General features: G+C 40.9%; 1 pseudogene; it reads right to left on the reverse strand.

The window, feature by feature from the left end:
- Positions 1 to 16,443: 16,443 nt before the first annotated feature.
- Positions 16,444 to 16,965, reverse strand: LOC115841605 (cytochrome b5 pseudogene; annotated as a pseudogene).
- Between the last annotated feature and the right edge of the window lie 7,747 nt (positions 16,966 to 24,712).

The following is a 24,712-nucleotide window of genomic DNA, read 5'->3' on the forward strand; positions in this document are numbered from 1 at the left end:
CAGCAATAAGTCAGTGAATACCAGCTATGTGAAGAATGGTTTGCCATCAGCTTCTAGACTAAGTCATGCCGAGAACAAGGGATGACTTGGAATCCATAGCTCATATGGAAAACTTTCTGCTCATCTATTGCTTCAGGAGACCTTCTCTCTAGGATCTCAGTAACTTGGTTGGACTTGCAGTTCAATTCCTTCTGCCATTTGAGAGAGAGTGGAGGGGGAGAATGATGGAAATAGCCAACGTATACCAGTTATCTATTGCTGTGTAACAGATCACCCCAAAACTTGATGACTTAAAACAACAATCCCTTGTTTGGCTCATAATTTTGTGGGTCGCCTGAGTGGTTCACTGGGCTAGGATTAGAGGGAGGCAAGTGAAATGCCTAGGGCACAACATTTAAGGAGGCACCCACTCCATAGGGTTGTGCAATTGTCAACTCTGTACTTGCATGATCCTAAGAGTGAGTGCCTCCTTAAAATTTGTGCTCTAGGCACTTCACTTGCCTCACCCTAGTGCCTGCCCTTGATGATTCTTCTGATCTGAGCGAGCTGGGGTGATCTCTGCTGGGTTCTTTCATGCTGTGGTATAGTGGTCAATTTGTGAGTCGGCTAACAGCTAGGTGATCTAAAATAGCTTCACTCACATGCCTGGCATTTGGTAGCCTATTGACAGGGGCAATAGGGGTGACTGGGCCCCATATTTCTCTTCATTTGGCAGGCTAGCACAAGCTTTTTCACCTGCTGTCCTTTTACAGATTCCTATAAGAAGTGAAGGAGAGCAAGTCCCAATGTGTGAGCGATTTTCAAGTCTCTGCTTGCATTACATCTGCTACTTGTTCCAATGGCCAAAACAAGTCACACAACCAACCCCAGAGTGCGTGTGGAAGGAGATTATACAAGGGCATGGAACAGGGAGATATGAACAAATTGAGACCATTACTATACCACAATGTCCAACAGTAAATTACAGAAATGAAAAAGAATGGCTGTGGTGAATGCATCAACTGAATAAATAACCAATTTGTAATCAGGAGAGCACCAGGGAAGGATTCTCTCCAGACTGCATCTCCAGACTGCCAGTCAGGAAGGAACTTCCTCATTGAAGAAGTGAGATTGCATTGATGCAGCCTATGCATTCCTCAGAGTTTCAAACATAGGCTTTCCAAGAACCTGTCCCATGTGTGACTTGTTCCCTAAATGTCTATGTGGTGAGAACCCAGAGCAGGACGTCTCCAACACTCCCACAGGGCACACACCACAAGAGAAATTGGGGATTCTATCCACAGAAATTCCTCCTCTGGGAGAGGTTGAGAATCCTTGTTTTAGAGGAAAAGCAACCTTAATTCCTACCCCTAAATACATAAACACCATTTTGCCATTGGATGTAAGCACTACTTCTGTTTGAAACTCAACTGCTCTCCAAATCTGCCTCTAGTTACATAAAAAAAAAGTTACCATTTTCCTAATTGGTTATGGATAGAATTTGGCAAATAAACCAATAAAAATATCTGGACATTTACTACTCCTTTTAACCTAATCTCCTATTTAGCTAACCCACTCCAGTTCTATCTGGAATTGGGAGCCTGACATAGCCAACCACATTGCCCCAAATTTGTCTTGTAGCAACTCTATGGCCATTTTGACAATGAGAAAAGATCCTTTGCTCTTGTCTTGGGAACTCTGAAGAGTTCTGAAGAGCATGTTCCTTGCCTGCTAGGAGCTTCCAAACACCAACAACACTGATGTGTGTAAACAGGAGGACAAGGGAACAATGGTTGGATGATTGTGGAATCAGTCACTTTACATGGTATACAAGCCTATCCCAAAACAAGCCAGTTGGAGCAACTGTCAAAGACAGTTCTTCTCCAAAGTGCCAGCAGTCTCAGTCACTCATTCTTTCCCTGGAAATCATTCCAGACAAAAAGGATCTGAGATGCTCATTTTCACTTGGTGGAACCAGAGAGCACATTATTCACTGGTGAGATGAGCTGACTGTATTTTAACAATTTACAGTTATTCCCCAGGCAGATCATCAAAATGCAGCTGTTTGGGGGTAATTATGGGAAATGTATTCAAATACACGTGAGATGGGTCATCTTCAGATGAAAGACCAGGGAACTGAGTTGGGGCTTATTTGTGAATATGCACAGGAGCGTTGTTTGAAGAAAACTCCCAAACTGTTGGCTTAACGAGGAATCTCAAGCAGTAATGGGAGCACTGGGGAAAAGAATGTCTCAGACCTTACATCACACACAGCTTGCCCAGGAGGTAGATCAATTCCATCAAGAGCCAGCTCATTCTCTAAAACATTAGGTATTTTCCTGCTGTTATTTAGGAGCAACTTTTCCCTTTCACCATATCTTGACTGTAAATGAGAAAGATAAATAAGCTCTTTTGAAACTGAAGGCAATTCATTCTAGCATCCAACATTTCCAAAAGCGTTTCCATGACCTTCCCTATGATCCCTAACAACATTGCTCACCCTAGGACAAAACATTCATTTAAGGAGCAAGGTTCTACATCTGCTTTTTGTATGCTCACACTGATTTAATGGGCTTTGATGGAGTTACCTCTAAATTTTTGAAATGCAATTGGTTTTGGTCTCAATTGGGTGTGGAGGAAGGTGACACCACTAAGACGTTAGATTTTATCAGGATAATGATCCTCTAGCCTGCTCTTTGGGAAGAAGAAAAGTCATTGGATTGTAGCACGATTACACAAGGGCAGTTAATGTTGGGTTTGAACACTAAGCAGAGGAGTTTGGGCCGAGCTTACCCTCCCACAGACACTCTCTACTCCATTTATACTGATTATCTCATTGTCATCCTAACGTCTAGGTTTCTCATTACTATATTTCCTATGCTGTTTCTCTACCTGGAAATACTTTCCTCTGTTTCCTTTGCCTATCAAAATCTTAATAGGTTTTTGAAGCCTAGATCAAATCCAATATCTTCTGAAAAGTCTTCCTTGTCTGCCCCCAGACTAAGGACATCTCTCCCTTTTCATAATCAATAACACCTACACTAGCACTTGGTTGTGTACCTCTTGTATTGTTCTGTGCCCATTTCATAAGTATTAGCCCTTTCTCCCTAAATGGATTCTAAGATCCTCAAAGGCAGGAACTACATATGTTATGTTGCTCATGAAATACTATCTTTCAATACACACACAGTGTCTATAAGATCATCTCGTACGAAGCAAACAATAAATGTTTGTTAATTATCTATGTGTCAGTGGGAAGTCAATAAAGTGTCTTGAGTATGTCTTTTAATGAAAGCAAAGTCCTCAGAATTGTTCTGAGGCAAACTTAAAGAAACAAAACATATCAGATTGTTTCCATGGCTGATAAATAATATTCCAAAACAATTAGCTAAATTAATTCACCCTACATGGAGAATTTGTGGAGAGGTGGCTACTCTGAGGGAGAGTGACGACTTCTGTTTTTACCTGTACGTGTAGTATTTTGGTTGAATAATTAGTTAAGTGACTGGGGTTTATGAACTATTATTTTCTACTTTCAGTCAGTGGTTAAAATGTCAGATATAACCTCAGTGGTGAGACAGCCATAGAGCCAAGCTAGCCCAGTGAGAATGAGCAGTGTCACCACAGCAAGGACGGCAGCATGGGGAGATCAAAAGAACCCTGAACCGGGGAATCAGGAAAGCCAAGTTTGAGTTTAGTCTCAAATCGAGCTGGGTGATTGATGGATTGGGCCCTTTACCTCTTTGAGTCTGAGTTTCCTCATCTATAAAAAGATGACAAATATCCCAAAAAGACTGTAAGAAGATAAGAGTCACCACATCTTAAAACTGGCTGAGACAAGGTCTGAGCAGACAAACAAACAAACAGCAGGACATTTTCTTTGCCAATTCTGGGCTGCACCACAGTTACAGCACACTAGGTGTAGCTGATAAGCATCGAGAACTGTCTGCTGCTGTAGAGTTCATCCATCTGACAAGGCCAGGCGTACTGTGCCTTACGAACCCAAGCTGTGTTGAAAGCCAAGCCCGTGTTTATCACTATCTCAGTTCACCCGCATGTCATCCAAGTCTCTCATGGAAGAGGATGTTCTTTTCAAGCAAGAAATTTTACTGAATGCCATAAATATAAGCTGTCACCCCACTTCAAAGTTTTCAGGTTTGGTGTTGCTTACAACACTTCTCTTTTAGGGAGAAATTCAAATGCTCTCCAATTGCATAGGCTGTGTTTTCTCACTGTGTTGGGGGAACAGAGAGATGAAGGTTAATTACTTTGGTCAGACAAAGAGTATTGAGGCCAAATGAAGACACTACCGACAACCTACAGAAAATGTTAATGGAATGAACGGGTTAAGTCAGCATTTTAAAAATTCATACTGTTATTCATTTAACAAATGTTTTCATGAGTAGATACTCTGTCAGGAGTTGTGCTACGTGCTGCTTCAGGAGAGGACAAAGTAAGGTTCTCCTTCTCCATCCAGAATCCTGTCTCCCATTCTGACGGCCTCTCCTGGATGCCATGGTTAAGATGCTGGAGAGATTAGGGCTGTAGTTTGACCTCCTTGGAACTTTAAGTCAAAACCTCACAACTCATACCAGGGTAACCCATCCTAGAGGGGAAACCCTCACACTGCAGTCTTCATCAGATTTCTCAGTCATCAGAGACAAGGTGCACAAATAGTAAAAAGAGACACATTAAAAAGGACGTGAGAAAAGCAAGCAAAAATGATACTAAGAACGTAAATAGGGGGAACAAAAAATAGCCATGAAAATCACATTAGTCAGCCTCAAAAATGTCAGATGAGTCAAATTTTCCATGAACTTTCATAGACTATATGATACTTCTTTCCGCAGCCAAAGCTGGTGTCCTTGGACCTCCAAGGCTCTAATTCATTGTGGGAAGGCCCAGGGGTAACCATTAGGGAGCTGGAAACCCCTTAATTGAGTCAATGTTAGTCTCTAAGAACAGGAGAAGGAATCTTCTGCAGAGACTCAGTAATCATTTGTTTAATGGTCCCGTTGTAGGCACTGGGGGATCTAAAATGAGATCATGGGTGCCCCACAGCTGGAAAGAATATTAAAAACTGGTTATCCAGAGGTGAGTGACACTTGGAAATCCAGGTAGAAAACCAATATCCAGGATATATGTTGGCAGATAGCTGGGCCCCAACCACTGTGTTAGGGGTTTATGACAGGATTCCTGTCCCAAGAGCACATAGACAGAGTAGAACTAGAGGTACTAGATAGTTAAACAAGACAAAATGAGTAATCAGGAAATAAGGCTGCAGGGCAGTTACAGCTGGAACACAAAGTCGGGTCTCGCCTAAAACAAGGTTAACCTAATGCCCTTTCCCAGAGTATCAGACTAGGAGGCTGTTAATCCTTCCTGACCAAGGCTGGGATTGGTCCTTGAGAACAGATGGAGCCGAAGCCTACAGGAGGAAAGCAAGTAGCCTCAGCTCTGGGAAGAGGAGAATATAGAGTCTCCGAAGCAGAGAGCATTTGATACTCAGAGTCCTGCCATCTGAGAGGAAGCTAATAAAAATAATCCAACCAAGGTTTTATTGGCTAACTGTGTCATCCTTTTCCAGAGCACATTTATATTTTAATCCAAGATAAGAAGTAAGTAGAGTGCCTATGTAAATATATTTCTGGATGGAGTTGGTGGTAGGGAGTGCAGAGTGCAGGAAGAAACCTAGTGGACCTAAATGTCACGTGGTCTAGGTGTCCCAGAGGTACAAACTGCCTATTTTATATAAAGGAGGCATCTGAAGTTTTTGCCTGGATTGCATCTTGAGACTATATGCTGGGAAGATGGACCTTTTTAGAGTTGAATTCACTTGCCCACCCCTACATCCGAGAGAAAAAGAAGGCATGGAGCAGAGGGTAAGGTCCACCCACAGAATTGAAAGCAACCACCTGAAGTCCATCTGGACTTGGGTTTTCCATTTGAGGAGTCAGAAACAGTTGACCAGAAACTATTACATAAGAAGTTGTAAATTTTACAACTTGGCTCCACGTTTGCTATTTGTGCTTGTTCTCTTGTAGTGATTAGCCTTCAAACCTGTCGAGCAAACTTTTTCTATAAATTATCAGATAGTAAATATCTCAAGCCTTAAAGGCCATCTGTAGTCTCTTGTCACAACTACTCACCTCTGCCATTATAGTGCAAAAGTTGTCACAGCCAATACGTAAACCAGTGGGCGTGGCCGTGTTCCAATAAAACTTTATTTACAGAATGCCCGGATTTGGACAGGGGACTATAGTTTGCCAGCCACAGCTCTAGACCCTCAAATGGCGGAGGGTGAGGGGCCAGAAGAATCAGCAGAGGTGAGGGGCCAGTGCGATTGCCATCAACTCTGCAACCAGGTTTAGGGGGAAGAAGTCCAAGCTGGGCAGCTATGGAAGAAAGGGAAATAAGCAGAGACTTCAGGTCCTGCTGCTACAAGGGAAGAAAGGATTTCAGAAAGTAGGTCTGGCTCTTAGAAGAGACACTGAGTTTGAGCAGTGGAAATCCTTGCGTGGTGCTCTCTGGTGGTGCCTCTGAAATCACGGCACACAACTACTTCCTCTATTTGTCCACATGGCCAATTCTGGAATGGACAAAATGTAGGTGAAAGAAAAGTGAAGGAGGAAAGTAAACTCAAGGGAGCTTGGGAATAAAGAAGGCTGACTTTTTCTTATTCAAACAGCTTAGGCAAGAAAAGACTGAGAGTGCCTAGGACCCTGGCATAGGGCCGTGAGGGCTATGGGAAGATTTGAAAATGCAGGTCATAGTTATAGCAGTTAAAGGAGTAACTAGCAGTCATTAAAAGAACTCTTCTTGAGGTCTGAATTGGACCGTTGAATTTTTCTTGAACTGCTTTGAGTGTACACACGTTACACTTTGTCCTCCAGGGCTCTCCGGGACTAATAAGTGTGCAAACCAACTCTGAACTACATGTATAATGCAAAATAGATTTATTCGGGTGAAGTAACTTGTATATATGCTTCGAGGTAGTCTATTGGGACATTTTTCTCAACTGTGCCCTGCAAATAACAACTGGATCCTAGACACATATAGCCAAATTTTGTAGAATCCAACAATAGTCCCCATGGGAATAAAAACTATTTCTCGCTGTGTCTTGTGACATCTTAGCAGACACTCAAAGGTGAAAGGCACTTAAAAGACAAAAGATTTGTTATCCCAACCCCAAACTTAGTCTGCTCCAGGTCAAAACGATCTGATCTTGCTTCTTCTGAACTCTCTCCAGAAAGAGAAAGGCACACCCAGGAGGACTGTTCCAACTTAGTCACAACCATGGGGTAAGCCAACTAAGTAACTTAGGAGGAGGGGGAAGGGAGGTTTACAAAAACACACCCTCGAGCATGTGTGTTCACTCTGGAGCCAAAATGAATCCGAAGAAGAATGAACTCTTCATTTTCCAGTTAGCTCTCATTAGGTTTTCTCTCTTTTGCTGTGTGAGCAGAAGACAGTCTCCCTGGTGAATAAGAAAGGCTTTAAACAGAATCTAGACAGAGCTCATGAATCAGACATGATGGAAAATCGGTGACTCCAATTCATTAACCCAGGACCGTGACCCCTCAATGGCAGAGAACTAGAAATTCTACTCTGTTGGTTTATGGGGCCATCTGAATAAGCTGCGACGATTTAGAAACACTGAGCCTTTTCAAATACACTCAGCTCAATCATGTGTCTGTAGATTTGGCCTAAGTCTAAAGAGACTCCATCTATATTGCAAATTTGTTTGCACAATTAGAGACATGCTTGTATATGTTATGAACCATATTTCAAATATGGCTCTCCTTATACCAAGACCATATCTACAAAAATAGTCAACTGTTTTGATTGAATTGACCAGGAACAATTTAGATGTGTTCTACCTGCTAGCTGAGATTCAATTAATAGTACTGTTTCCACATTTAAATGACCTAAATAAAAAAGTATTCAATGATAATAGCAACAATTTACCATAGGGTCCTGCATCTTAGACCAAAACACAAGTCCGTCCTTTCTTCTCCTTCTTCCTCTTTTTCTCCCTGCCAAGAAACTAACAAACTTGAGTGGCTAGGCAGTTTTCAAGCATTAGTGCTGATAATTAACAACTTTGATATCAATTACAAACCAGTGTTTTTAATCAAAAAGTGGTCTAGTTTATTAGTGGAAATTATGTTAATAGTTGTGTCGGATTGGCTTAGAGTCAGAATTGGGCATGGTCCATAACACGTAGGTAGAAAAAACAGGCAAATGTCAATGTCTTGGTTGATACATGTCTTGACTCCTCATATCATGTCTGGTGTCCTGGTTTCCCCGAGGAGGAGCTTCAACCCTTTATTGACCTGTATCTATCTTCTGGATTGACTGGTCAGGAATAATTTGCTCATCATTATCTATTTGATAACCATTCTCAGGGCTGTTCTGGTGACTGAGTCTATGGCAGTCTCCACTTGGCTTTGACCCTTTTACTGACTTTGGGGTCTCAGCCTAAGTTTTCGATCGCGGCTTAGTAACTCTGACCCCTGACTGGGCGGGACCCTGGACTGATTTCTCCTGGAAACTTCATTGGGTGTCCTATTTTCTAACCTTGTTCCTGCTATCTTCATTTGGGGAAAAGATTGATCTTCTGATGTTTAGCATGAGAAAAATGTTTGATTCTATGGTCTTGACAAGAAAAATTCCTTCTGCTATGGTCTGGAGTTCTCAGCTATAAATTGGGGATAGTAATGCCTATTTTGCTTGGCTGTGATGAAGATTAATGAGACCATTGCATAGACTGAGGCTGAATGCATGTTTCAATTCAAACAATGTTTACTGACAGCCTGCCACGTGCCAGACACTGAGAGTTACAAAGATGTAGAGAAGGACTCTTGGGTTAATGGGTGAAGCATCCACGTATACCATGTGATAAGCAGAGTGCTGTGAGAGCCCAGAGAAGAAAGGACAGCTAACTGCCTGGGAAAGTTTGAGGTGGGCTATGAGGAATATAATTTTGGCAGGTAGAGAGGAAGGAAGTCGGGTGGGGTTAACTGGGGAGTATATTCCAAACACAAGAAACAATTCAAAGCAAGACAGGGCTGGATTCAAAGCTTTAATGGCACTAAGCACTTGAAAGACATATAGTGCCTCCTTCCATATGCCATTCAAAATAAACATTCTTTATAAGGAAGTATAACTAAGTTCTGAATTTTCCTAAGAAATAATAAACACTTCTATAGTTCTTACTGTGTCCCAGGCACTGTTGTAAGCATTTTACATTTGTTAATGCATTTAATCTTCATAATAATCCTATGAGACAGATATCATTATTATCCTTCATTTTACAGGTGAAAAAACTGGGGCTCATAGAGGTTAAGCAACTTGCCCAAGGTGACACCGCTGGTAAGTAACAGAGTCAGGATTTTGACCCCAGTTTATGTTCTTAATTGCTATGCTATACAGATTCTTCAAGATGATATGTCTCTCTCTGTCTCTGTCTCTGTCTCTCTTCCTTCCTCCCTCCTTCCTTCCTTATTTTCTTTCTTCTGAGAAATGAAATATCAGCAAATTGGCCCTTGTATCCCCTTTGCTTTTCCTAAACATTACTTTAGACTTTATGTAAGTGTATGAGTGCTTCTCAAACTGGGATATGTGCCATTATATACAGAGGGTACATGAAGTTAGAGGATAAGCAAGGCTCATCTTCTTGGAGCACCAATTTTATTCAGACACATATGGTTATATGGAGCTAAAATTTACTGAGCACTTAATACGAGTCAGGCATTTAGTCCTCAAAATAACCACATGAGGTGGATGATATTATTATCCTCACTTTAGTGATGAGGAAACTGAGGCTTATAGAGACTAAGTAACTTGTCCAAGGTAATAGTTAATAATCAGTGGAGACAGCCCAACTTGAAGGTTAACTTAAAGCCTGGTCTCACCGATGCCAAGTACTCATAACCACTATGCTCCACTTGTTTAAAACACAGAGATTTAGGGGTTGAGAGTGCACCTGCCGATGCAGAGGACACGGGTTCGTGCCCCGGTCCGGGAAGATCCCACGTGCCGTGGAGCAGCTGGGCCCGTGAGCCATGGCCGCTGAGCCTGCGCGTCCGGAGCCTGTGCTCCGCAACGGGAGTGGCCACGACAGTGAGAGGCCCGCGTACTGCAAAAAACAAACAAACACAGAGATTTAGTAGAAAATAAAATTCAAATGCATAACACTTTGAAGAAATATCAAACTTGTAGCCAGCTACTTTAGGCTACAAACCCAGATCCCACTGATAGGGTAAAAATTCACTGTCTTTAGCCACTATGGCTACTGCTGTAGGGGAAAATGAGAAGCCCTCCTAAAAGTGAACATACCCAGAATTGGAAGAGACTGGTGGATTCAACGGGCCCCATTCATATTGACTAACGGAGATTGTCTTGTGAACATCTAATTCTGCTTCCCTGTACCATTGGGGGTCTCAACATAAACAGATGACACACTCAAAAACAGGAGAATTCGAGAAATGTTGAATAAGGCGCTATTTTTCCCCCAGCTTCACTGAGATATAGTTGACACATAAAAGGGGCTATTTATATAAAAGTGGACGGGTTATAGGGGTCACATCATGGATAGTGCAGTAACTCAGAGCTAGTAGCAGCGAAGCTATTACCAGCCCTAAACCTGAAGGCACAAGGTAAAGGATGGCTGCTGGAAGGCAGAGGAGAAGGTGGTGTGGAGAAGGCTGCCTTGAGAGGAGCAGTGACCTTGGTTGAGGGACACAACCATCCCTAGGAAACCTCACAGTGAGAGAGCCAAGGGAATCAATACTCTGATCTCCCTCTCCTCCTTCCCTCTGACCTCCTGTGGGAGTTTCCTATTAGCCAAACTCAGCCAGATGCCAGAGGGCAAGAGAAATCCTTGATGTAATCATACAGTTCAGATTTCAGAGGGCAGAGAGCAAGGAAGAAAAGGGCGAAGAGGGGATTTAGAAAGGGCAAATAGAAGACATCCCACACAGTTCCCCTGTGACAGCGCTGTGGCAATGGCGACCTACAAGAATGTCCTGGGCTTCCCTGGTGGCGCAGTGGTTGAGAGTCCGCCTGCCGATGCAGGGGACATGGATTCGTGCCCTGGTCCGGGAGGATGCAACATGCCGCAGAGCGGCTGGGCCCGTGAGCCATGGCTGCTGAGCCTGCGCGTCCGGAGCCTGTGCTCCGCAATGGGAGAGGCCACGACAGTGAGAGGCCCGCGTACCGCAAAAAAAGAGAATGTCCTGTTACCTCTTTCTGCTGATACCATGCAGTCTCAGTAGAAGTTACCTCCAAGAGATCATTGTAGAGCTTAGATACTAAAATTCACAGTGTATTAATTAAGAAATTGCTAGCTATTCTAATACATAAACTCCAAATTCTCAATGCCATAACACAGTAAAAGTAGTTCCCAGTCCAGTGTGAGTGTTCCTAATTGTGGAGGGCTCGCGTGGACATTGAAGACCCAGATCCTTCCATCTCATCCTTCTGCCCTCCCCAGGGCCCTGCGAGTTCTCTCCATTCAGCTGGTAGATAGGGAGATGGACTAAAGTCACTGCTTTTTAACTACTTTGGCTTAAAAATGACACAAAGCAATTCCTCCAAAATTCAATTAAATGTGAGATGTCCTCCTCTAGCTGTGAGATGGGGCTGGGAAATGCAGTCCCCAGTCACATGGTCCCTCTAGATGTGACAGAGGCTGGAAATGCAGTTCTTGGCTGGATAGCCACTATCCAACAGCAACTCTACAGCATGGAATGGGAGCAGGAAGCTTTGGGAATCATTTAGACATCTTTGCCACAGATAGCTCCACAGACTGATATAAACTTAAGTTCTTCATATAGACTCACAGATATCCTATCAACCATTTGATCAAGCAGTTATTTCAGGCTGTTCTGTGGTAGATGCTATGTGGGAGGAAAAGGGAGTATCAGGCATGGTAACTACCCTTAAACGACTTAAAGTATTTGCAGAAGCATCCAGGTAAAAAAGCTAAAATTGAATAAATTATTCAACTGTTTGCCCATTCCATGTGCTTGATACTGTGGAAGCATAAAACATATGAATGATTGATTCAAGTTATTCCTGTTTTTCATCTAGATATTTGCAGTCTCTCCACACAGACTCAAATAATTGTATCACTCTGATTAAAACTGGTCCATCAGTTTTGTTAAACTACCAGTAAACTGTTTGGTTATTCAGAAAATACAGTCACACATTTTGTCTGTAGCTGGAGCAATAGACTTGCGTCCCCTAGTCACTATAGACGAGCCCCCTCATCCCGCCTCAGTATCCTCAGGCCATTCATTTAATCCCAAGGAATAGTTATTAAGGTGCCTAATTTTATTATCTCATGGAAAGAAAAGCATTCCAATTAGTTACATGTAATTTTACCCCAAGGTTCCAACCTCTTATTCAGTTTCTATTGATTGAGGCTTTTTTCTTATTTCCTTCCACACATCCTTTAAGGGTACCTTCTTTATTTTATTCTTTGAGATTGAATTCTGTTAAAAAGGGCAGTGACACACAGGTCAGGTTTGCTTTGTAAAAGCCAAAAGCCGCCTGGCAAAACAATTAGCAAGGGGACTGTGAGAAAGGCTGGAATCCGCAGATATAGACAAACATCTGCATTCCTGACATGCCAATCTCATGTTTTGCTGGGGGAAAAAAGTTACACTTCTAATGATGTGAATATGTGAAAATATTCTTTCTCCTTTAGATCAAGAAAAAGCTGTAATAGGTTTTAAAATAAATAAAGCAGCAGCTACTGCCTGGCCTGCCAATGAAGACATGGAGAAGTCTACATAAAGAGCCTGGATAATTGAAATCCACAGTTATTTTAAAACCTTAAAAAATTAGCCTGCCAAATTTTCAACCTCCTCCTCTAGCCAGCCAAGAGCTGCTCACCAGAAGCAAGACCAGCTCCTTTAAATTGCACCTCCTTTTCCTGGCCTTTCAGGCTATGGATTTATGCTAGAAGGAGAGCTTGGAGCTGACTACAAGTCCTAGATCATGGGGAGACTACCATTGCTACAGCCATATAGTACTGATCAGATAGAATCAAAATAAAACATCTTAGAGAATTCACTGGACATGGCTTTGTGACGGGCCACACTCCCTCTAGTACAGCCTTAAGCTACTGTGTGGTAGGGAAGAAGGGATTCACACCAGTCCAGCAGCCAATCTTGTGCTTATGTAGAACAGGTGGCCACTTAGGGAATGTTCTTTCAGTGTTCCAGGAAGGTCCTTATGCCCAAACTAACTAGTCTTCCCTATTTCTGTGCTGAAATTCTCTTAACAAAGCCAAGATCTCCCTTTCACAGGTAGAAGTAAAATGAAAATACTAACCCCATGAGAGAGCCGGGAGCACCGACGTCCACCAGATCTCTGAATGACGAGATTAAGAGAAAAAGAAGACCTGGGAGCTCAGAGACCATGCTTTTCAGATTTCCCCTTCAAACTCATCAATTTGTCTGAGGAAGGAAGTGTAAAAAGAAGATTCAATTCAGGTAGTGAGAAAGGCAACCTAGACAAGCAAGGCCCTAAGATCCTGAAGGGTTGCCAGAGCCAACTCCGATGCTTTCAAGTTTCAATTCTGGAAAATTCTCAACCATTAAAATCATGCCTCCTTGTTTGGGATTAACAGATACTACTGTATATAAAATAGATAAATAACAAGGACCTATTGTATAGCACAGGGAACTATATTCAACATCTTGTAATAACCTATAATGGAAAAAAATCTGGAAAAGTATATATATATATATATATATATATGAATCACTTTGCTGTACACCTGAAATTAACACAATTGTCAGTCGACTACACTTCAATTAAAAAATAATAAAATAAAATTATGCCTCTTCATTATCCCTATTTTCTCTTCCTGGAACTCCTATTTGATAAATGTTGTAACTTCTCATTCTATCCTTCATATCTCTTTCATATTTTCTCTCTCTTTAGCTCTCTATCCTGCATTCTAGGTAATTTCCTCATTGAGAGATCTCATTGAATGAAATCTCTCATTCAATTCAGTAATTCCCCCTTCAGTGATATCTAGTCTATTGCTGTATGTATCTACTGAGGTTTGGTGCTCAATAATATATTTTACAAATTAACTTTATTGAGGTATAAAGTACATGCAATAAAATGCACCCATTTAAATGTGTGGTTTGATGACGGATGTATATATTCATGTTAACAGTCACTCCAAACAAGATATAGAACATTTCCATCACACCAGAAAGTTCCCTCATGTTCCTTTGCAGTCCACTTCCCTCAAGTCTAAAGCAACCACTTGGGACTTCCCTGGTGGCACAGTGGTTAAGAATCCGTCTGCCAATTCAGGGGACACGGGTTCAATCCCTGGTCCGGGAAGAGCCCACATGCCACGGAGCACCTAAGCCCATGAGCCACAACTACTGAGCCTACAAGCCACAACTACTGAGCTCACGTGCCCCAACTACTGAGCCCACATGCCTCGAGCCCATGCTCCACAACAAGAGAGGCCACCGCAATGAGGAGCCCGCGCACCACAACGAACAGCAGCCCCTGCTCACCACAACTAGAGAAAGCCTGCGCACAGCAACGAAGACTCAACGCAGCCACAAAATTAATTAATTAATTTTTAAAAAGATAATTGGAGAATATTAAAAAAAATAAAGCAACTACTAACGTTATTTATATATCATAGGTTACTTTTGGCTGATCTAAAATATGATATATATGGAAGCATACAATCTGTATTCTTTTGTGTCTGGTTTCTTTTGTTCAGTTTACTGCTTTTGAAATTCACACGTTACTGGAAGTATCAGAAATGTATTCCTTTTTATTACCAAGTAGTATTCCATTTATGGCTATGCCACAGTTTATCTATTCACTAGTTTATGGACACTTAGATTGCTTCCAACTTTTAGCTATTACAGACAAAGCTTCTATGAGCATTTGTATGCAGGTCTTTGTGTGGACATATGTTTTCATTTCTGTTGTGTAAATACCTCCAAATGGAATTGCTGAATCACGACTAGGTGTATGCTTAACTTCATAAAAAACCGCCAAACTATTTTTAAAAGTGGCTGTGCTGCTTTAATATGCACCTGTAATGTAAGAGAGTTCTGGTTGCTCTAAAACCTCACCTACGTGTGTTTTTGTCGACTGACAAAATTTTTTTTTTAATTTTAATTTTATCCATTCTAGTGGCTGGGATTTGGTATCTCACTGTTATTTTAATTAGCATTTCCCTAGTAACTAATTATTTTAGATACCTTTTCATGTACTTATTGGCCAATTAGCCATTCATATGTATTCTTTGATGAAGTATCTGTTCAAGTCATTTGCCCATTTTCTTGTTGTTGTTCCAGGCTTATGTTTATTAAAATCTAAACAAAGGATCCCTCTGCAAGGTATTCTCCCATGTGAGACAGCTGCCCCACTGCCCTCCTACATTCGCTCTAACTTCCAGTGACAAAAAAGGCGGAGGGTGATACATGTCACTGATTATAAAAATCTCTGCTCTGTAATTTAAACAAATTCCTTTCCAATGTGTTTAGTTATTTCTGAAGAACTCCATGGCTCGTCAGTCGGCTAGCAGGCCAATAGACAATCATTGCTAACTACAAAGTACTTCGAGTCTATAAATTCATCTCTCAAGTTTCGACATTTAAAGAAAAAGCACTGCGCAAAGAATAATAAACAAAGACGGGATGGCTGAATCAGTCCACACCAGAGTTCTTCATGGCCCATCACCAGAGCTAAATTTCTTCAAAAATCAGACTCCAAATGTCCCACAATCTCTTTCAAATGTGTGTTTTTACAAATTAAGGAATCAACATTTCTTTATAGGAGCACGTAAACGGTTTTTACCTTTGAAGGAGGAGTCTGAGAAGCTGTATAACTGAGAATCTCTTCAGAATGACATATTTAAGCTGAGAGAAGGGACAGTGGTAATGTTCTCTCATGGTTCACAGGCTTTTGTTGATGTTGCTGGTGTTTTTAATCAAAGAAAAGATGGAGTATCTTTTCTAGGTCTTGCAGACCACTTTCTCTTTTTATCGTCTATATGATTGTTCAAGTAGAACAATTATTAGAAATCTTTAAGCTATTATTTCTGGGCTTTCCTTGAAAAAAAAAACGACACTGGAAACATGCAATACCTGATTATTCAATTAGATGAAGCAGCACAAGAAGAGATCCAAGGACGCCCCTGCTCACATCAGACAGACAACTTGGATCTGAAAGATCAGCACATTAAATGACCGCCAAATAATCAGATTCCAAACATCACAGGCAATTACATATCAAAGAGCCATTCATGGTGGTATGTTTTAAAAGATTGTGCCCACAGTGAGCAAATGACATAGCGATGGAACATCAAAACAAAGCTGATGAATAAAAAGGCACACTCTAAAAATTCAGGAGTAGAAAGAACAGTTCTTTTTGGTTTGTTTTGTGTCTAATGTAGGCGGAAAGGAAAACAGGTGTATTCAATTCATTTTCAGGTGAAGGGTTCTGTCAGCTGAAGCAGTTAACAGTGGCTTCTTTCTCCCAGGACCAAAGCAGTCTTTTCTTCCATTGGCTTCTGAGAACGTGTTTAGTGTTCTGATGTGTAGAAGTGATACATCAGGGCTACAACCAGTGCTGAGATGGCTGGGATCACCCAGCTGGTCCACCAGCTGGAATTAGAATCAATAGTAGTAATAAGAGTTTCCGAAGGCTTGGTTATCTTTGACCTGTCATCCGGATGCAGCTCCCCAATGATAAACGTTTTGGACAATTCTCGAGCATCTGTAGAGTGTCGGACATCCTCAAAGTTTTCAGTAGCATCACCTCCAGCTTGTTCCCTTAAGACTTCTACCCCACCAGGGTGCTCCTCCAAAAATTTGGTCAAATTGTACACCTTGTAATGCAGGATCAGCCAGGTGCTCTTGCTGTGGTTGTGCTTCTGGATGTCTTCCACTAGTACTTCACGGCTTTGTCGGACTCCCCGGCCATTTCGGAACACGGCGAGCCTCAGTCCCTAAAGGGAGCAGTGGAGCCGGGCGGGGTACAGTGGGCGTCTCCGTGGACTTGTCCCGGGACATTCCCTGCGGCCCAGCTCTGCGCCTGGGCAGGAAGGCAGGCCCATTTGCCCATTTTTTAAAAACTGAGTTGTTTATGGCTTCTTAGTGTAAAATTAGAAATGAAAAAGGAGAAGTTACGACACCACAGAAATACAAAGCATCCTAAGAGACTACTACAAGCAACTCTAGGCCAATAAATGGACAACGTGGAAGAAATGGACAAATTCTTAGAAAGGTATAACCTCCCAAGACTGAACAGGAAAGAAATAGAAAATATGAACAGACCAATCACAAGTAATGAAATTGAAACTGTGATTAAAAATCTTCCAACAAACAAAAGTCCAGGACCAGATGGCTTCACAGGTGAATTCTATCAAACATTTAGAGAGGAGCTAACACCCATCCTTCTCAAACTCTTCCAAAAAATTGTGGAGGAAGGAACACTCCCAAACTCATTCTATGAGGCCACCATTACCCTGATACCAAAACCAGACAAAGATACTACAAAAAAAGAAAATTACAGACCAGTATCACTGATGAATATAGATGCAAAAATCCTCAACAAAACACTAGCAAACAGAATCCAACAACACGTTAAAAGGATCATACACAATGATCAAGTGGGATTTATCCCAGATATGCAAGGATTCTTCAATATACGTAAATCAATCAATGTGATACACCATATTAACAAATTGAAGAATAAAAACCATATGATCATCTCAATAGATGCAGAAAAAGTTTTTGACAAAATTCAACACCCATTTATGATAAAAAAAAAAAACTCTCCAGAAAGTGGGCATAGAGGGAACCTACCTCAACATAATAAAGGCCATATATGACAAACCCACAGCAAACATCATTCTCAATGGTGAAAAACTGAAAGCATTTCCTCCAAGATCAAGAACAAGACAAGGATGTCCACTCTCACAACTATTATTCAACATAGTTTTGGAAGTCCTAGTCATGGCAATCAGAGAAGAAAAATAAATAAAAGGAATCCAAATTGGAAAAGAAGAAGTAAAACTGTCACTGTTTGCAGATGACATGATACTATACATGAGAATCCTAAAGATGCCACCAGAAAACTACTAGAGCTAAACAATGAATTTGGTAAAGTTGCAGGATACAAAATTAATGCACAGAAATCTCTTGCATTCCTATACACTAATGTTGAAAAATCTGAAAGAGAAATTAAGGAAACACTCCCATTTACCATGGCAACAAAAAGAATAAAAGACCTAGGAATAAACCTACCTAGGGAGACAAAAGACCTGTATGCAGAAAACTATAAGACACTGATGAAAGAAATTAAAGATGATACCAACAGACAGAGAGATATACCATGTTCTCGGATTGGAAGAATCAATATTGTGAAAATGACTCTACTACCCAAAGCAATCTACAGATTCAATGCAATACCTATCAAATTACCAATGGCATTTTGTACAGAACTAGAACAAAAACTCTTAAAATTTGTATGGAGACACAAAAGACCCCAAATAGCCAAAGCAGTCTTGAGGGAGAAAAACGGAGCTGGAGGAATCAGACTCCCTGACTTCAGACTATACTACAAAGCTACAGTCATCAAGACAATATGGTACTGGCACAAAAACAGAAACATAGATCAATGGAACAAGATAGAAAACCCAGAGGCAAACCCATGCACCTATGGTCAACTAATCTATGACAAAGGAGGCAAGGATATACAAGGGAGAAAAGACAGTCTCTTCCATAAGTGGTGCTGGGAAAACTGGACAGCTACATGTAAAAGAATAAAATTAGAACACTCCCTAACACCATACACAAAAATAAACTCAAAATGGATTGGAGACCTAAATGTAAGACTGGGCACTATAAAACTCTTAGAGGAAAACATAGGAAGAACACTCTTTGACATAAATCACAGAAAGATCTTTTTTGACCCACCTCCTAGAGTAATGGAATTAAAAACAAAAAAAAAAAAAAACAAATGGGACCTAATGAAACTTCAAAGCTTTTGCACAGCAAAGGAAAGCATAAGCAAGACGAAAAGACAACCCACAGAATGGGAGAAAATATTTGCAAATGAATCAATGGACAAAGGATTAATCTCCAAAATATATAAACAGCTCATGCAGCTCAATATTGAAAAAACAAACAACCCAATCCAAAAATGGGCAGAAGACCTAAATAGACATTTCTCCAAAGAAGACATACAGATGGCCAAGAAGCACACGGAAAGCTGCTCAACATCACTAATTATTATAGAAATGCAAATCAAAACTACAATGAGGTATCACCTCAGACCAGTTAGAATGGGCATCATCAGAAAATCTACAAACAACAAATGCTGGAGAGGGTGTGGTGAAAAGGGAACCCTCTTGCACTGTTGGTGGGAATATAAATTGATACAGCCACTATGGAGAACAGTATGGAATTCCTTAAAAAACTACAAATAGAATTAGCATATGATCCAGCAATCCCACTACGGGGCATATACCCAGAGAAAACCATGATTCAAAAAGACACATGCAACCCAACGTTCATTGCAGCACTATTTACAATAGCCAGGTCATGAAAGCCACCTAAATGCCCATCGACAGACGAATGGGTAAAGAAGATGTGGTACATATATACAGTGGAATATTACTCAGCCATAAAAAAGAACGAAATTGGGTCATTTGTAGAGACGTGGATGGACCTAGAGACTGTTATACAGAGTGAAGTAAGCCAGAAAGAGAAAAACAAATATTGTATATTAACACATATATGTGGAACCTAGAAAAATGGTACAGATGAACCAGTTTGCAGGGCAGAAATTGAGACACAGATGTAGAGAACAAACATATGGACACCAAGTGGGGAAAGCGGTGGGGTGGGGGGTGGGGGTGTGATGAATTGGGCGTTTGGGATTGACATGTATACACTGATGTGTATAAAATTGATGACTATACCTGCTGTATAAAATAAATAAATGAATAAAATTTAATAAAGTAAAAATTGAGTTGTTTATGGCTTCTTAGTATTTAATTATGAGTTCTTTATAATACTGAATAAAGATTTTTTTGCATTTCATTTTATTTTATTTTTTCACACACACTGTATTTTGTTTTTACAAGAGATAAATAAACTGACACCAAGCATTGTAAATGGATGACCACAACAAAAGCAACAATGATTGCGGTTACCAAACACGAAACACACCCATACTATGTCATAATATTGACATTCAGTCCAGTAATCCTGCACTGTAACAGGTCCTTTACTTTGCAGTGAAAATTGATTTGTATATTTTTTTGCTTCTGAGTTCTTGTGGGATTCTTTTTTTTTTATTCAAACAGAAAGTCACAAAAATTATAATCGTCCTCATCAGTTCACTCAGTTCCATGTAATTAATTTTTTTTCATCTTGATCTTTTTTTAGCACTTTTATGAATTCATCAGTTTTCCATTAGAGTTCTGAAAATGCTTATTCATTCAGTTCAGCAGTATAGTCAGTTACCAGAAACATGTACTTGTCAGAGTCTTTTCCATGAATTCCTTGAAGATGAAACATTTTTATAGGAACGTTTTTGCAAAAGCATCAGAGTACGCCCAGAACTGTCTGTAAATGACAAAAGACTGTTAAGAATGTTTTCTCCCAAAGTGTTTTATGCTTTTTTCTTAGCTGTGTCATTTGAGAACCAGATTTTTAAGATTTTTGTTTAAAAGTGCTGTATGGTTAATTTTATGTGTGAACTTGACTGAGCCATAGGTGCCCAGACATTTAGTCAAACATTATTCTGGGTGTGTCTATGAGAGTATTTCTGAAACAGATTAATATTTGAATCAGGAGACTGAGTAAATCATATCGCTATCCCTACTGTGGGTAAGCCTCATCCAATCAGTTCAAGGTCTAAATAAAACAAAAAGATTACCCTCCCTTGAGTAAGAGGTAACCCTCCTGCTTGACTGCCTTGAGTTAGGACATAGGGTTAAGGTTAGGGTTACAAAACCCAGAACCCCTTGAGGAAGAACCCCAGTGCACTACTGAAAATATATACTATTAATCTTTCTCCCAGACTTCCCAAAAGGAACCTTCGGCCTTTTACCAGGGCAATTATACATTGAGGAAAGGAAATAATCAGACTTTTCAGGGATTACTGGATACTGGTTCTGAACTGACACTAATTCCAGGAGACCCAAAACATTACTGTGGTTCACCAGTCAGAGTACAGGCTAGTGGAAGTCAGGTGGTCAATAGAGTTTTAGCTCCAGTCCATCTCACAGTGAGTCCAGTGGGTCTCTGAACCCATCCTGTGGTTATTTCCCTAGCTTCAGAATGCATAATTGGAATAGACATACTGAGCAGCTGGCAGAATCTCCACATTGGTTCCCTGACCGGTGGAGTGAGGGCTATTATGGTGGGAAAGGCCAAGCAGAAGCCACTAGAACTGCCTATAGACAGTTTTAGAAAAATAGTAAATCAAAATCAATATCACATTCCTGGAGGAATTGCAGAGGTTAGTGTCACCATCAAGGACTTGAAAGATGCAGGGGTGATGACTCCCACCACCTCCCCATTCAACTCTCCTAGTTGGCTTACGCAGATGACAGATGGATCTTTGAGAATGGCGGTGGATTATTGTAGGCTTAACCAGGTGGTGACTCCAATTGCATCTGCTGTACCAGATATGGTTTCTTTGCTCGAGAAAACCAACACATCTCCTGGTGCCTGGTATGCAGCTATTGACTGACAAATGCCGTTTTCTCCACCCCTGTCCATAAGAACCACCTGAAGCAGTTTGTTTTCTGCTGGCAAGGCCAGAAGTACACCCTCATTGTCCTACCTCAGGGGTATATCAACTCTTCAGTTCTATTTTATCAGTTAGTACATAGGGATCTTGATCAATTTTCACGAGATATCACATTGGTCTGTTACATTGATGACATTATGCTGGTTGTACCTTGTAAGCAAAAAGTAGCAACTAGCCTTATTGGTAAGACACTTGCGTATCAGAGGGTGGGAAATTTATCTGACAAAAATTCACGACCTTCTACTTCAATGAAATTTCTAGGGGTCCAGTGGTGGGAGGTATATCAAATATCCCTTCCAAGGTGAAGGATAAGCTGATCTGGACCCTAGATCCTCCTACAACCAAAGAAAGAGTCACACTATGTTGTGGGACTTTTTGGATTCCGGAGGCACCATATTCCCCATTTGGATATGTTACACCAGCCCATTACTGGGTGACCCAAAAAGCTACTAGTTTTGAGTGGGGCCCAGGACAAGAGAAGGCTCTGCAACAGGTCCAGGATGCTGTGCACACTGCCCTGCCACTTGGGCCATATGGTCCAGCAGATCCAGTGGTGCTTGAAGGGGTAAGGATGCTGTTTGGTGCCTTTGACAGGTCCCTACACACCACGACCTTGTCTGGACCCTACCTCAGCCCTCCATAACTACAACATCCCTCCTCCAAGCCTAATCATAGCAACTTTAAATAATTTCTAACAAATACGGGGCACTTATTATGTGCCAAGCATTGAGATCGACATAGTATTTTTAGTTCATTTAATCATCACAACTACCTTTTGGTTAAGTTATAATGCTATATATATATTTTTTCTACACTTGAGGAATTTAAACATCAGAGAGATTAATTGACAGTAAGTCATACAAGTAATGAGTGGTAGAACCAGATCTGAACTCAGGCATGTCTAATGCGTACTGTGTGTTTGTAAATACTATGCTATATATTGCCTCTCTTAGTGAATGTTGAAGATTAAACTTTAATTCACTCAGTGAGTGCTCAAGATTAGTGATGAGTTTTAGAGTGTCCCAGTTTGCCCAGGACTGTCCCGGTTTTAGGACTGAAAGTCCCATATCCTGGGAAACCCCTCAGTCCCAAGCAAATCCAGACACCTGGCAATAATTTGCTAGTCACAACCTTTATGGTTATTGCCTTCCAAGAAATAAGTGATAACAATAAATTAGCATTCGCTTGATCCGTGATGATCCTGAGATCATCCCCACTATCTTTCAGTAAAACCATCCACTCTGGCTCATCTAAAAGGTGGCATAATCACCAGATCCTGGCGGGATTAGTTATTGTGCTTCACCGAGATGTTTGAGAAAACCTTTCTGCCATTGTAAGACACAGGCCCAAGCTTCTCCATCACCCTGTTATTCCTGAAGATCACAACAAAATAGCCGGCTGCTATGTTCCCTTGAGACTCCACTAATTGGAACCTACTAACTAGATCTCACTTTGTGAAATGGCCCCTCCAATTGAGGGATCATAAAAAAGGAACTGGCAGTCCTCTAGTCTATTTGATCAGTGTAGGCAATCAACCCAGATAGACCGATACATCCAAGGGGATTTTAAGAGGCCAAAGTTATTGGCTTTGCTTGTCTTTGCATTAGACACTCAAAAACTCAGCAGGCTAACTGCAAATCATCCCTTGGTGTTGGGTAGGCCCAAGTCTAATGACCTTTCTCATAACTCTGTCAGACCCTCAGCTTCTAAAACCCAAAAAAGAGTATTTGAGTTTGGGGAATAGGAGCAAAAGTGGCACTTGAACAGTTTGAAAATTTCTCAACCAAACTGGCATAAGACATATACCTGAAAGGGGTCTTGTGTGAATTAGATGAGCTGTATTTCTCTCCAGCTGTGCAATAAATTGTCCCCAGTAGCCAGACTGCAGGTTTTTGTTTTGTATCAAACTTTCAATGAAAAAGGCACTTAGGAAAATCAAAGCCCAGCATCTCTTAAGCCTTCTCAAGCTAAGAAGTCTTATATAAAGATGCTGAATGTGGTGGTATTTTTTAAAAGCCATGTAAATAATTTAACTTATTTTAAATTGTATCCAAAAAAGCAAAGATAGGCTTCTTTTTAAACTTTCATTTTAAAATTGATTCCACCTATTAGAGAGAATTTTTACTAAATTAGTGTTTAATGCTAAATTGTAAGCTGTTGCCCAAGTTATCACATAAGGAAAATCTTGCCCATTTCCTTCTCACAGTATAGACCCTTCAAATCTGCTCTTGTCCTCTCCTCAACTCGATCCATGGCGACACCACAACTATCTTTCTTTGGTTGCCCTTTCGCAATGTCTCTTCTGGGTCCTAAAGAAACATTCTTGTTATCTAGACTATATAACCAAAATATGTGAAAGAGAAGAGTGGGAAAAAAAACTAAACACAAGATATGTAATGGTGGGACATGGGTATAATTGAAGGAGCAGGAATTGGGAGCACTGAGGTGGGGGCAGGGCTGGGAGCTAGTGTGAAAGATTAGCTGGTGTCAGGAGGCAGGTGTGCAAATACATACCACAGGTCAGTGTATAGAAGCTGTCTTAGTCCATTCAGGCAGCTATAACAAAATATCAGAGACTGAGTAGCTTATAAAAAACAGAAATTTGTTTCTCATAGTTCTAGAGGCTGAAAGTCCAAGACCTGGGTGCCAGCATGGTTGGATGAGGACCCTCTTCTAGGTCACAGACTTCTCATTGTACCTTCACATGTTGAAAGGGGATATGGAGCTCTTGTGGGGTATTTTTATAAGGGCCCTAATCTCATTCATGAGGGCCTCACCCTCATGACCTAAGCACCTCCTAAAGGTCCCAATTCCTAATAATATCACATTGGGCATTAGGATTTCAACATATGAAATTTGAGGGGACACAAGCATTCAGACCATAGTAGAAGCTGCACAAAGT

Source organism: Globicephala melas, chromosome X (genome assembly GCF_963455315.2).
Source record: "Globicephala melas chromosome X, mGloMel1.2, whole genome shotgun sequence".
Lineage (NCBI taxonomy): Eukaryota > Metazoa > Chordata > Mammalia > Artiodactyla > Delphinidae > Globicephala > Globicephala melas.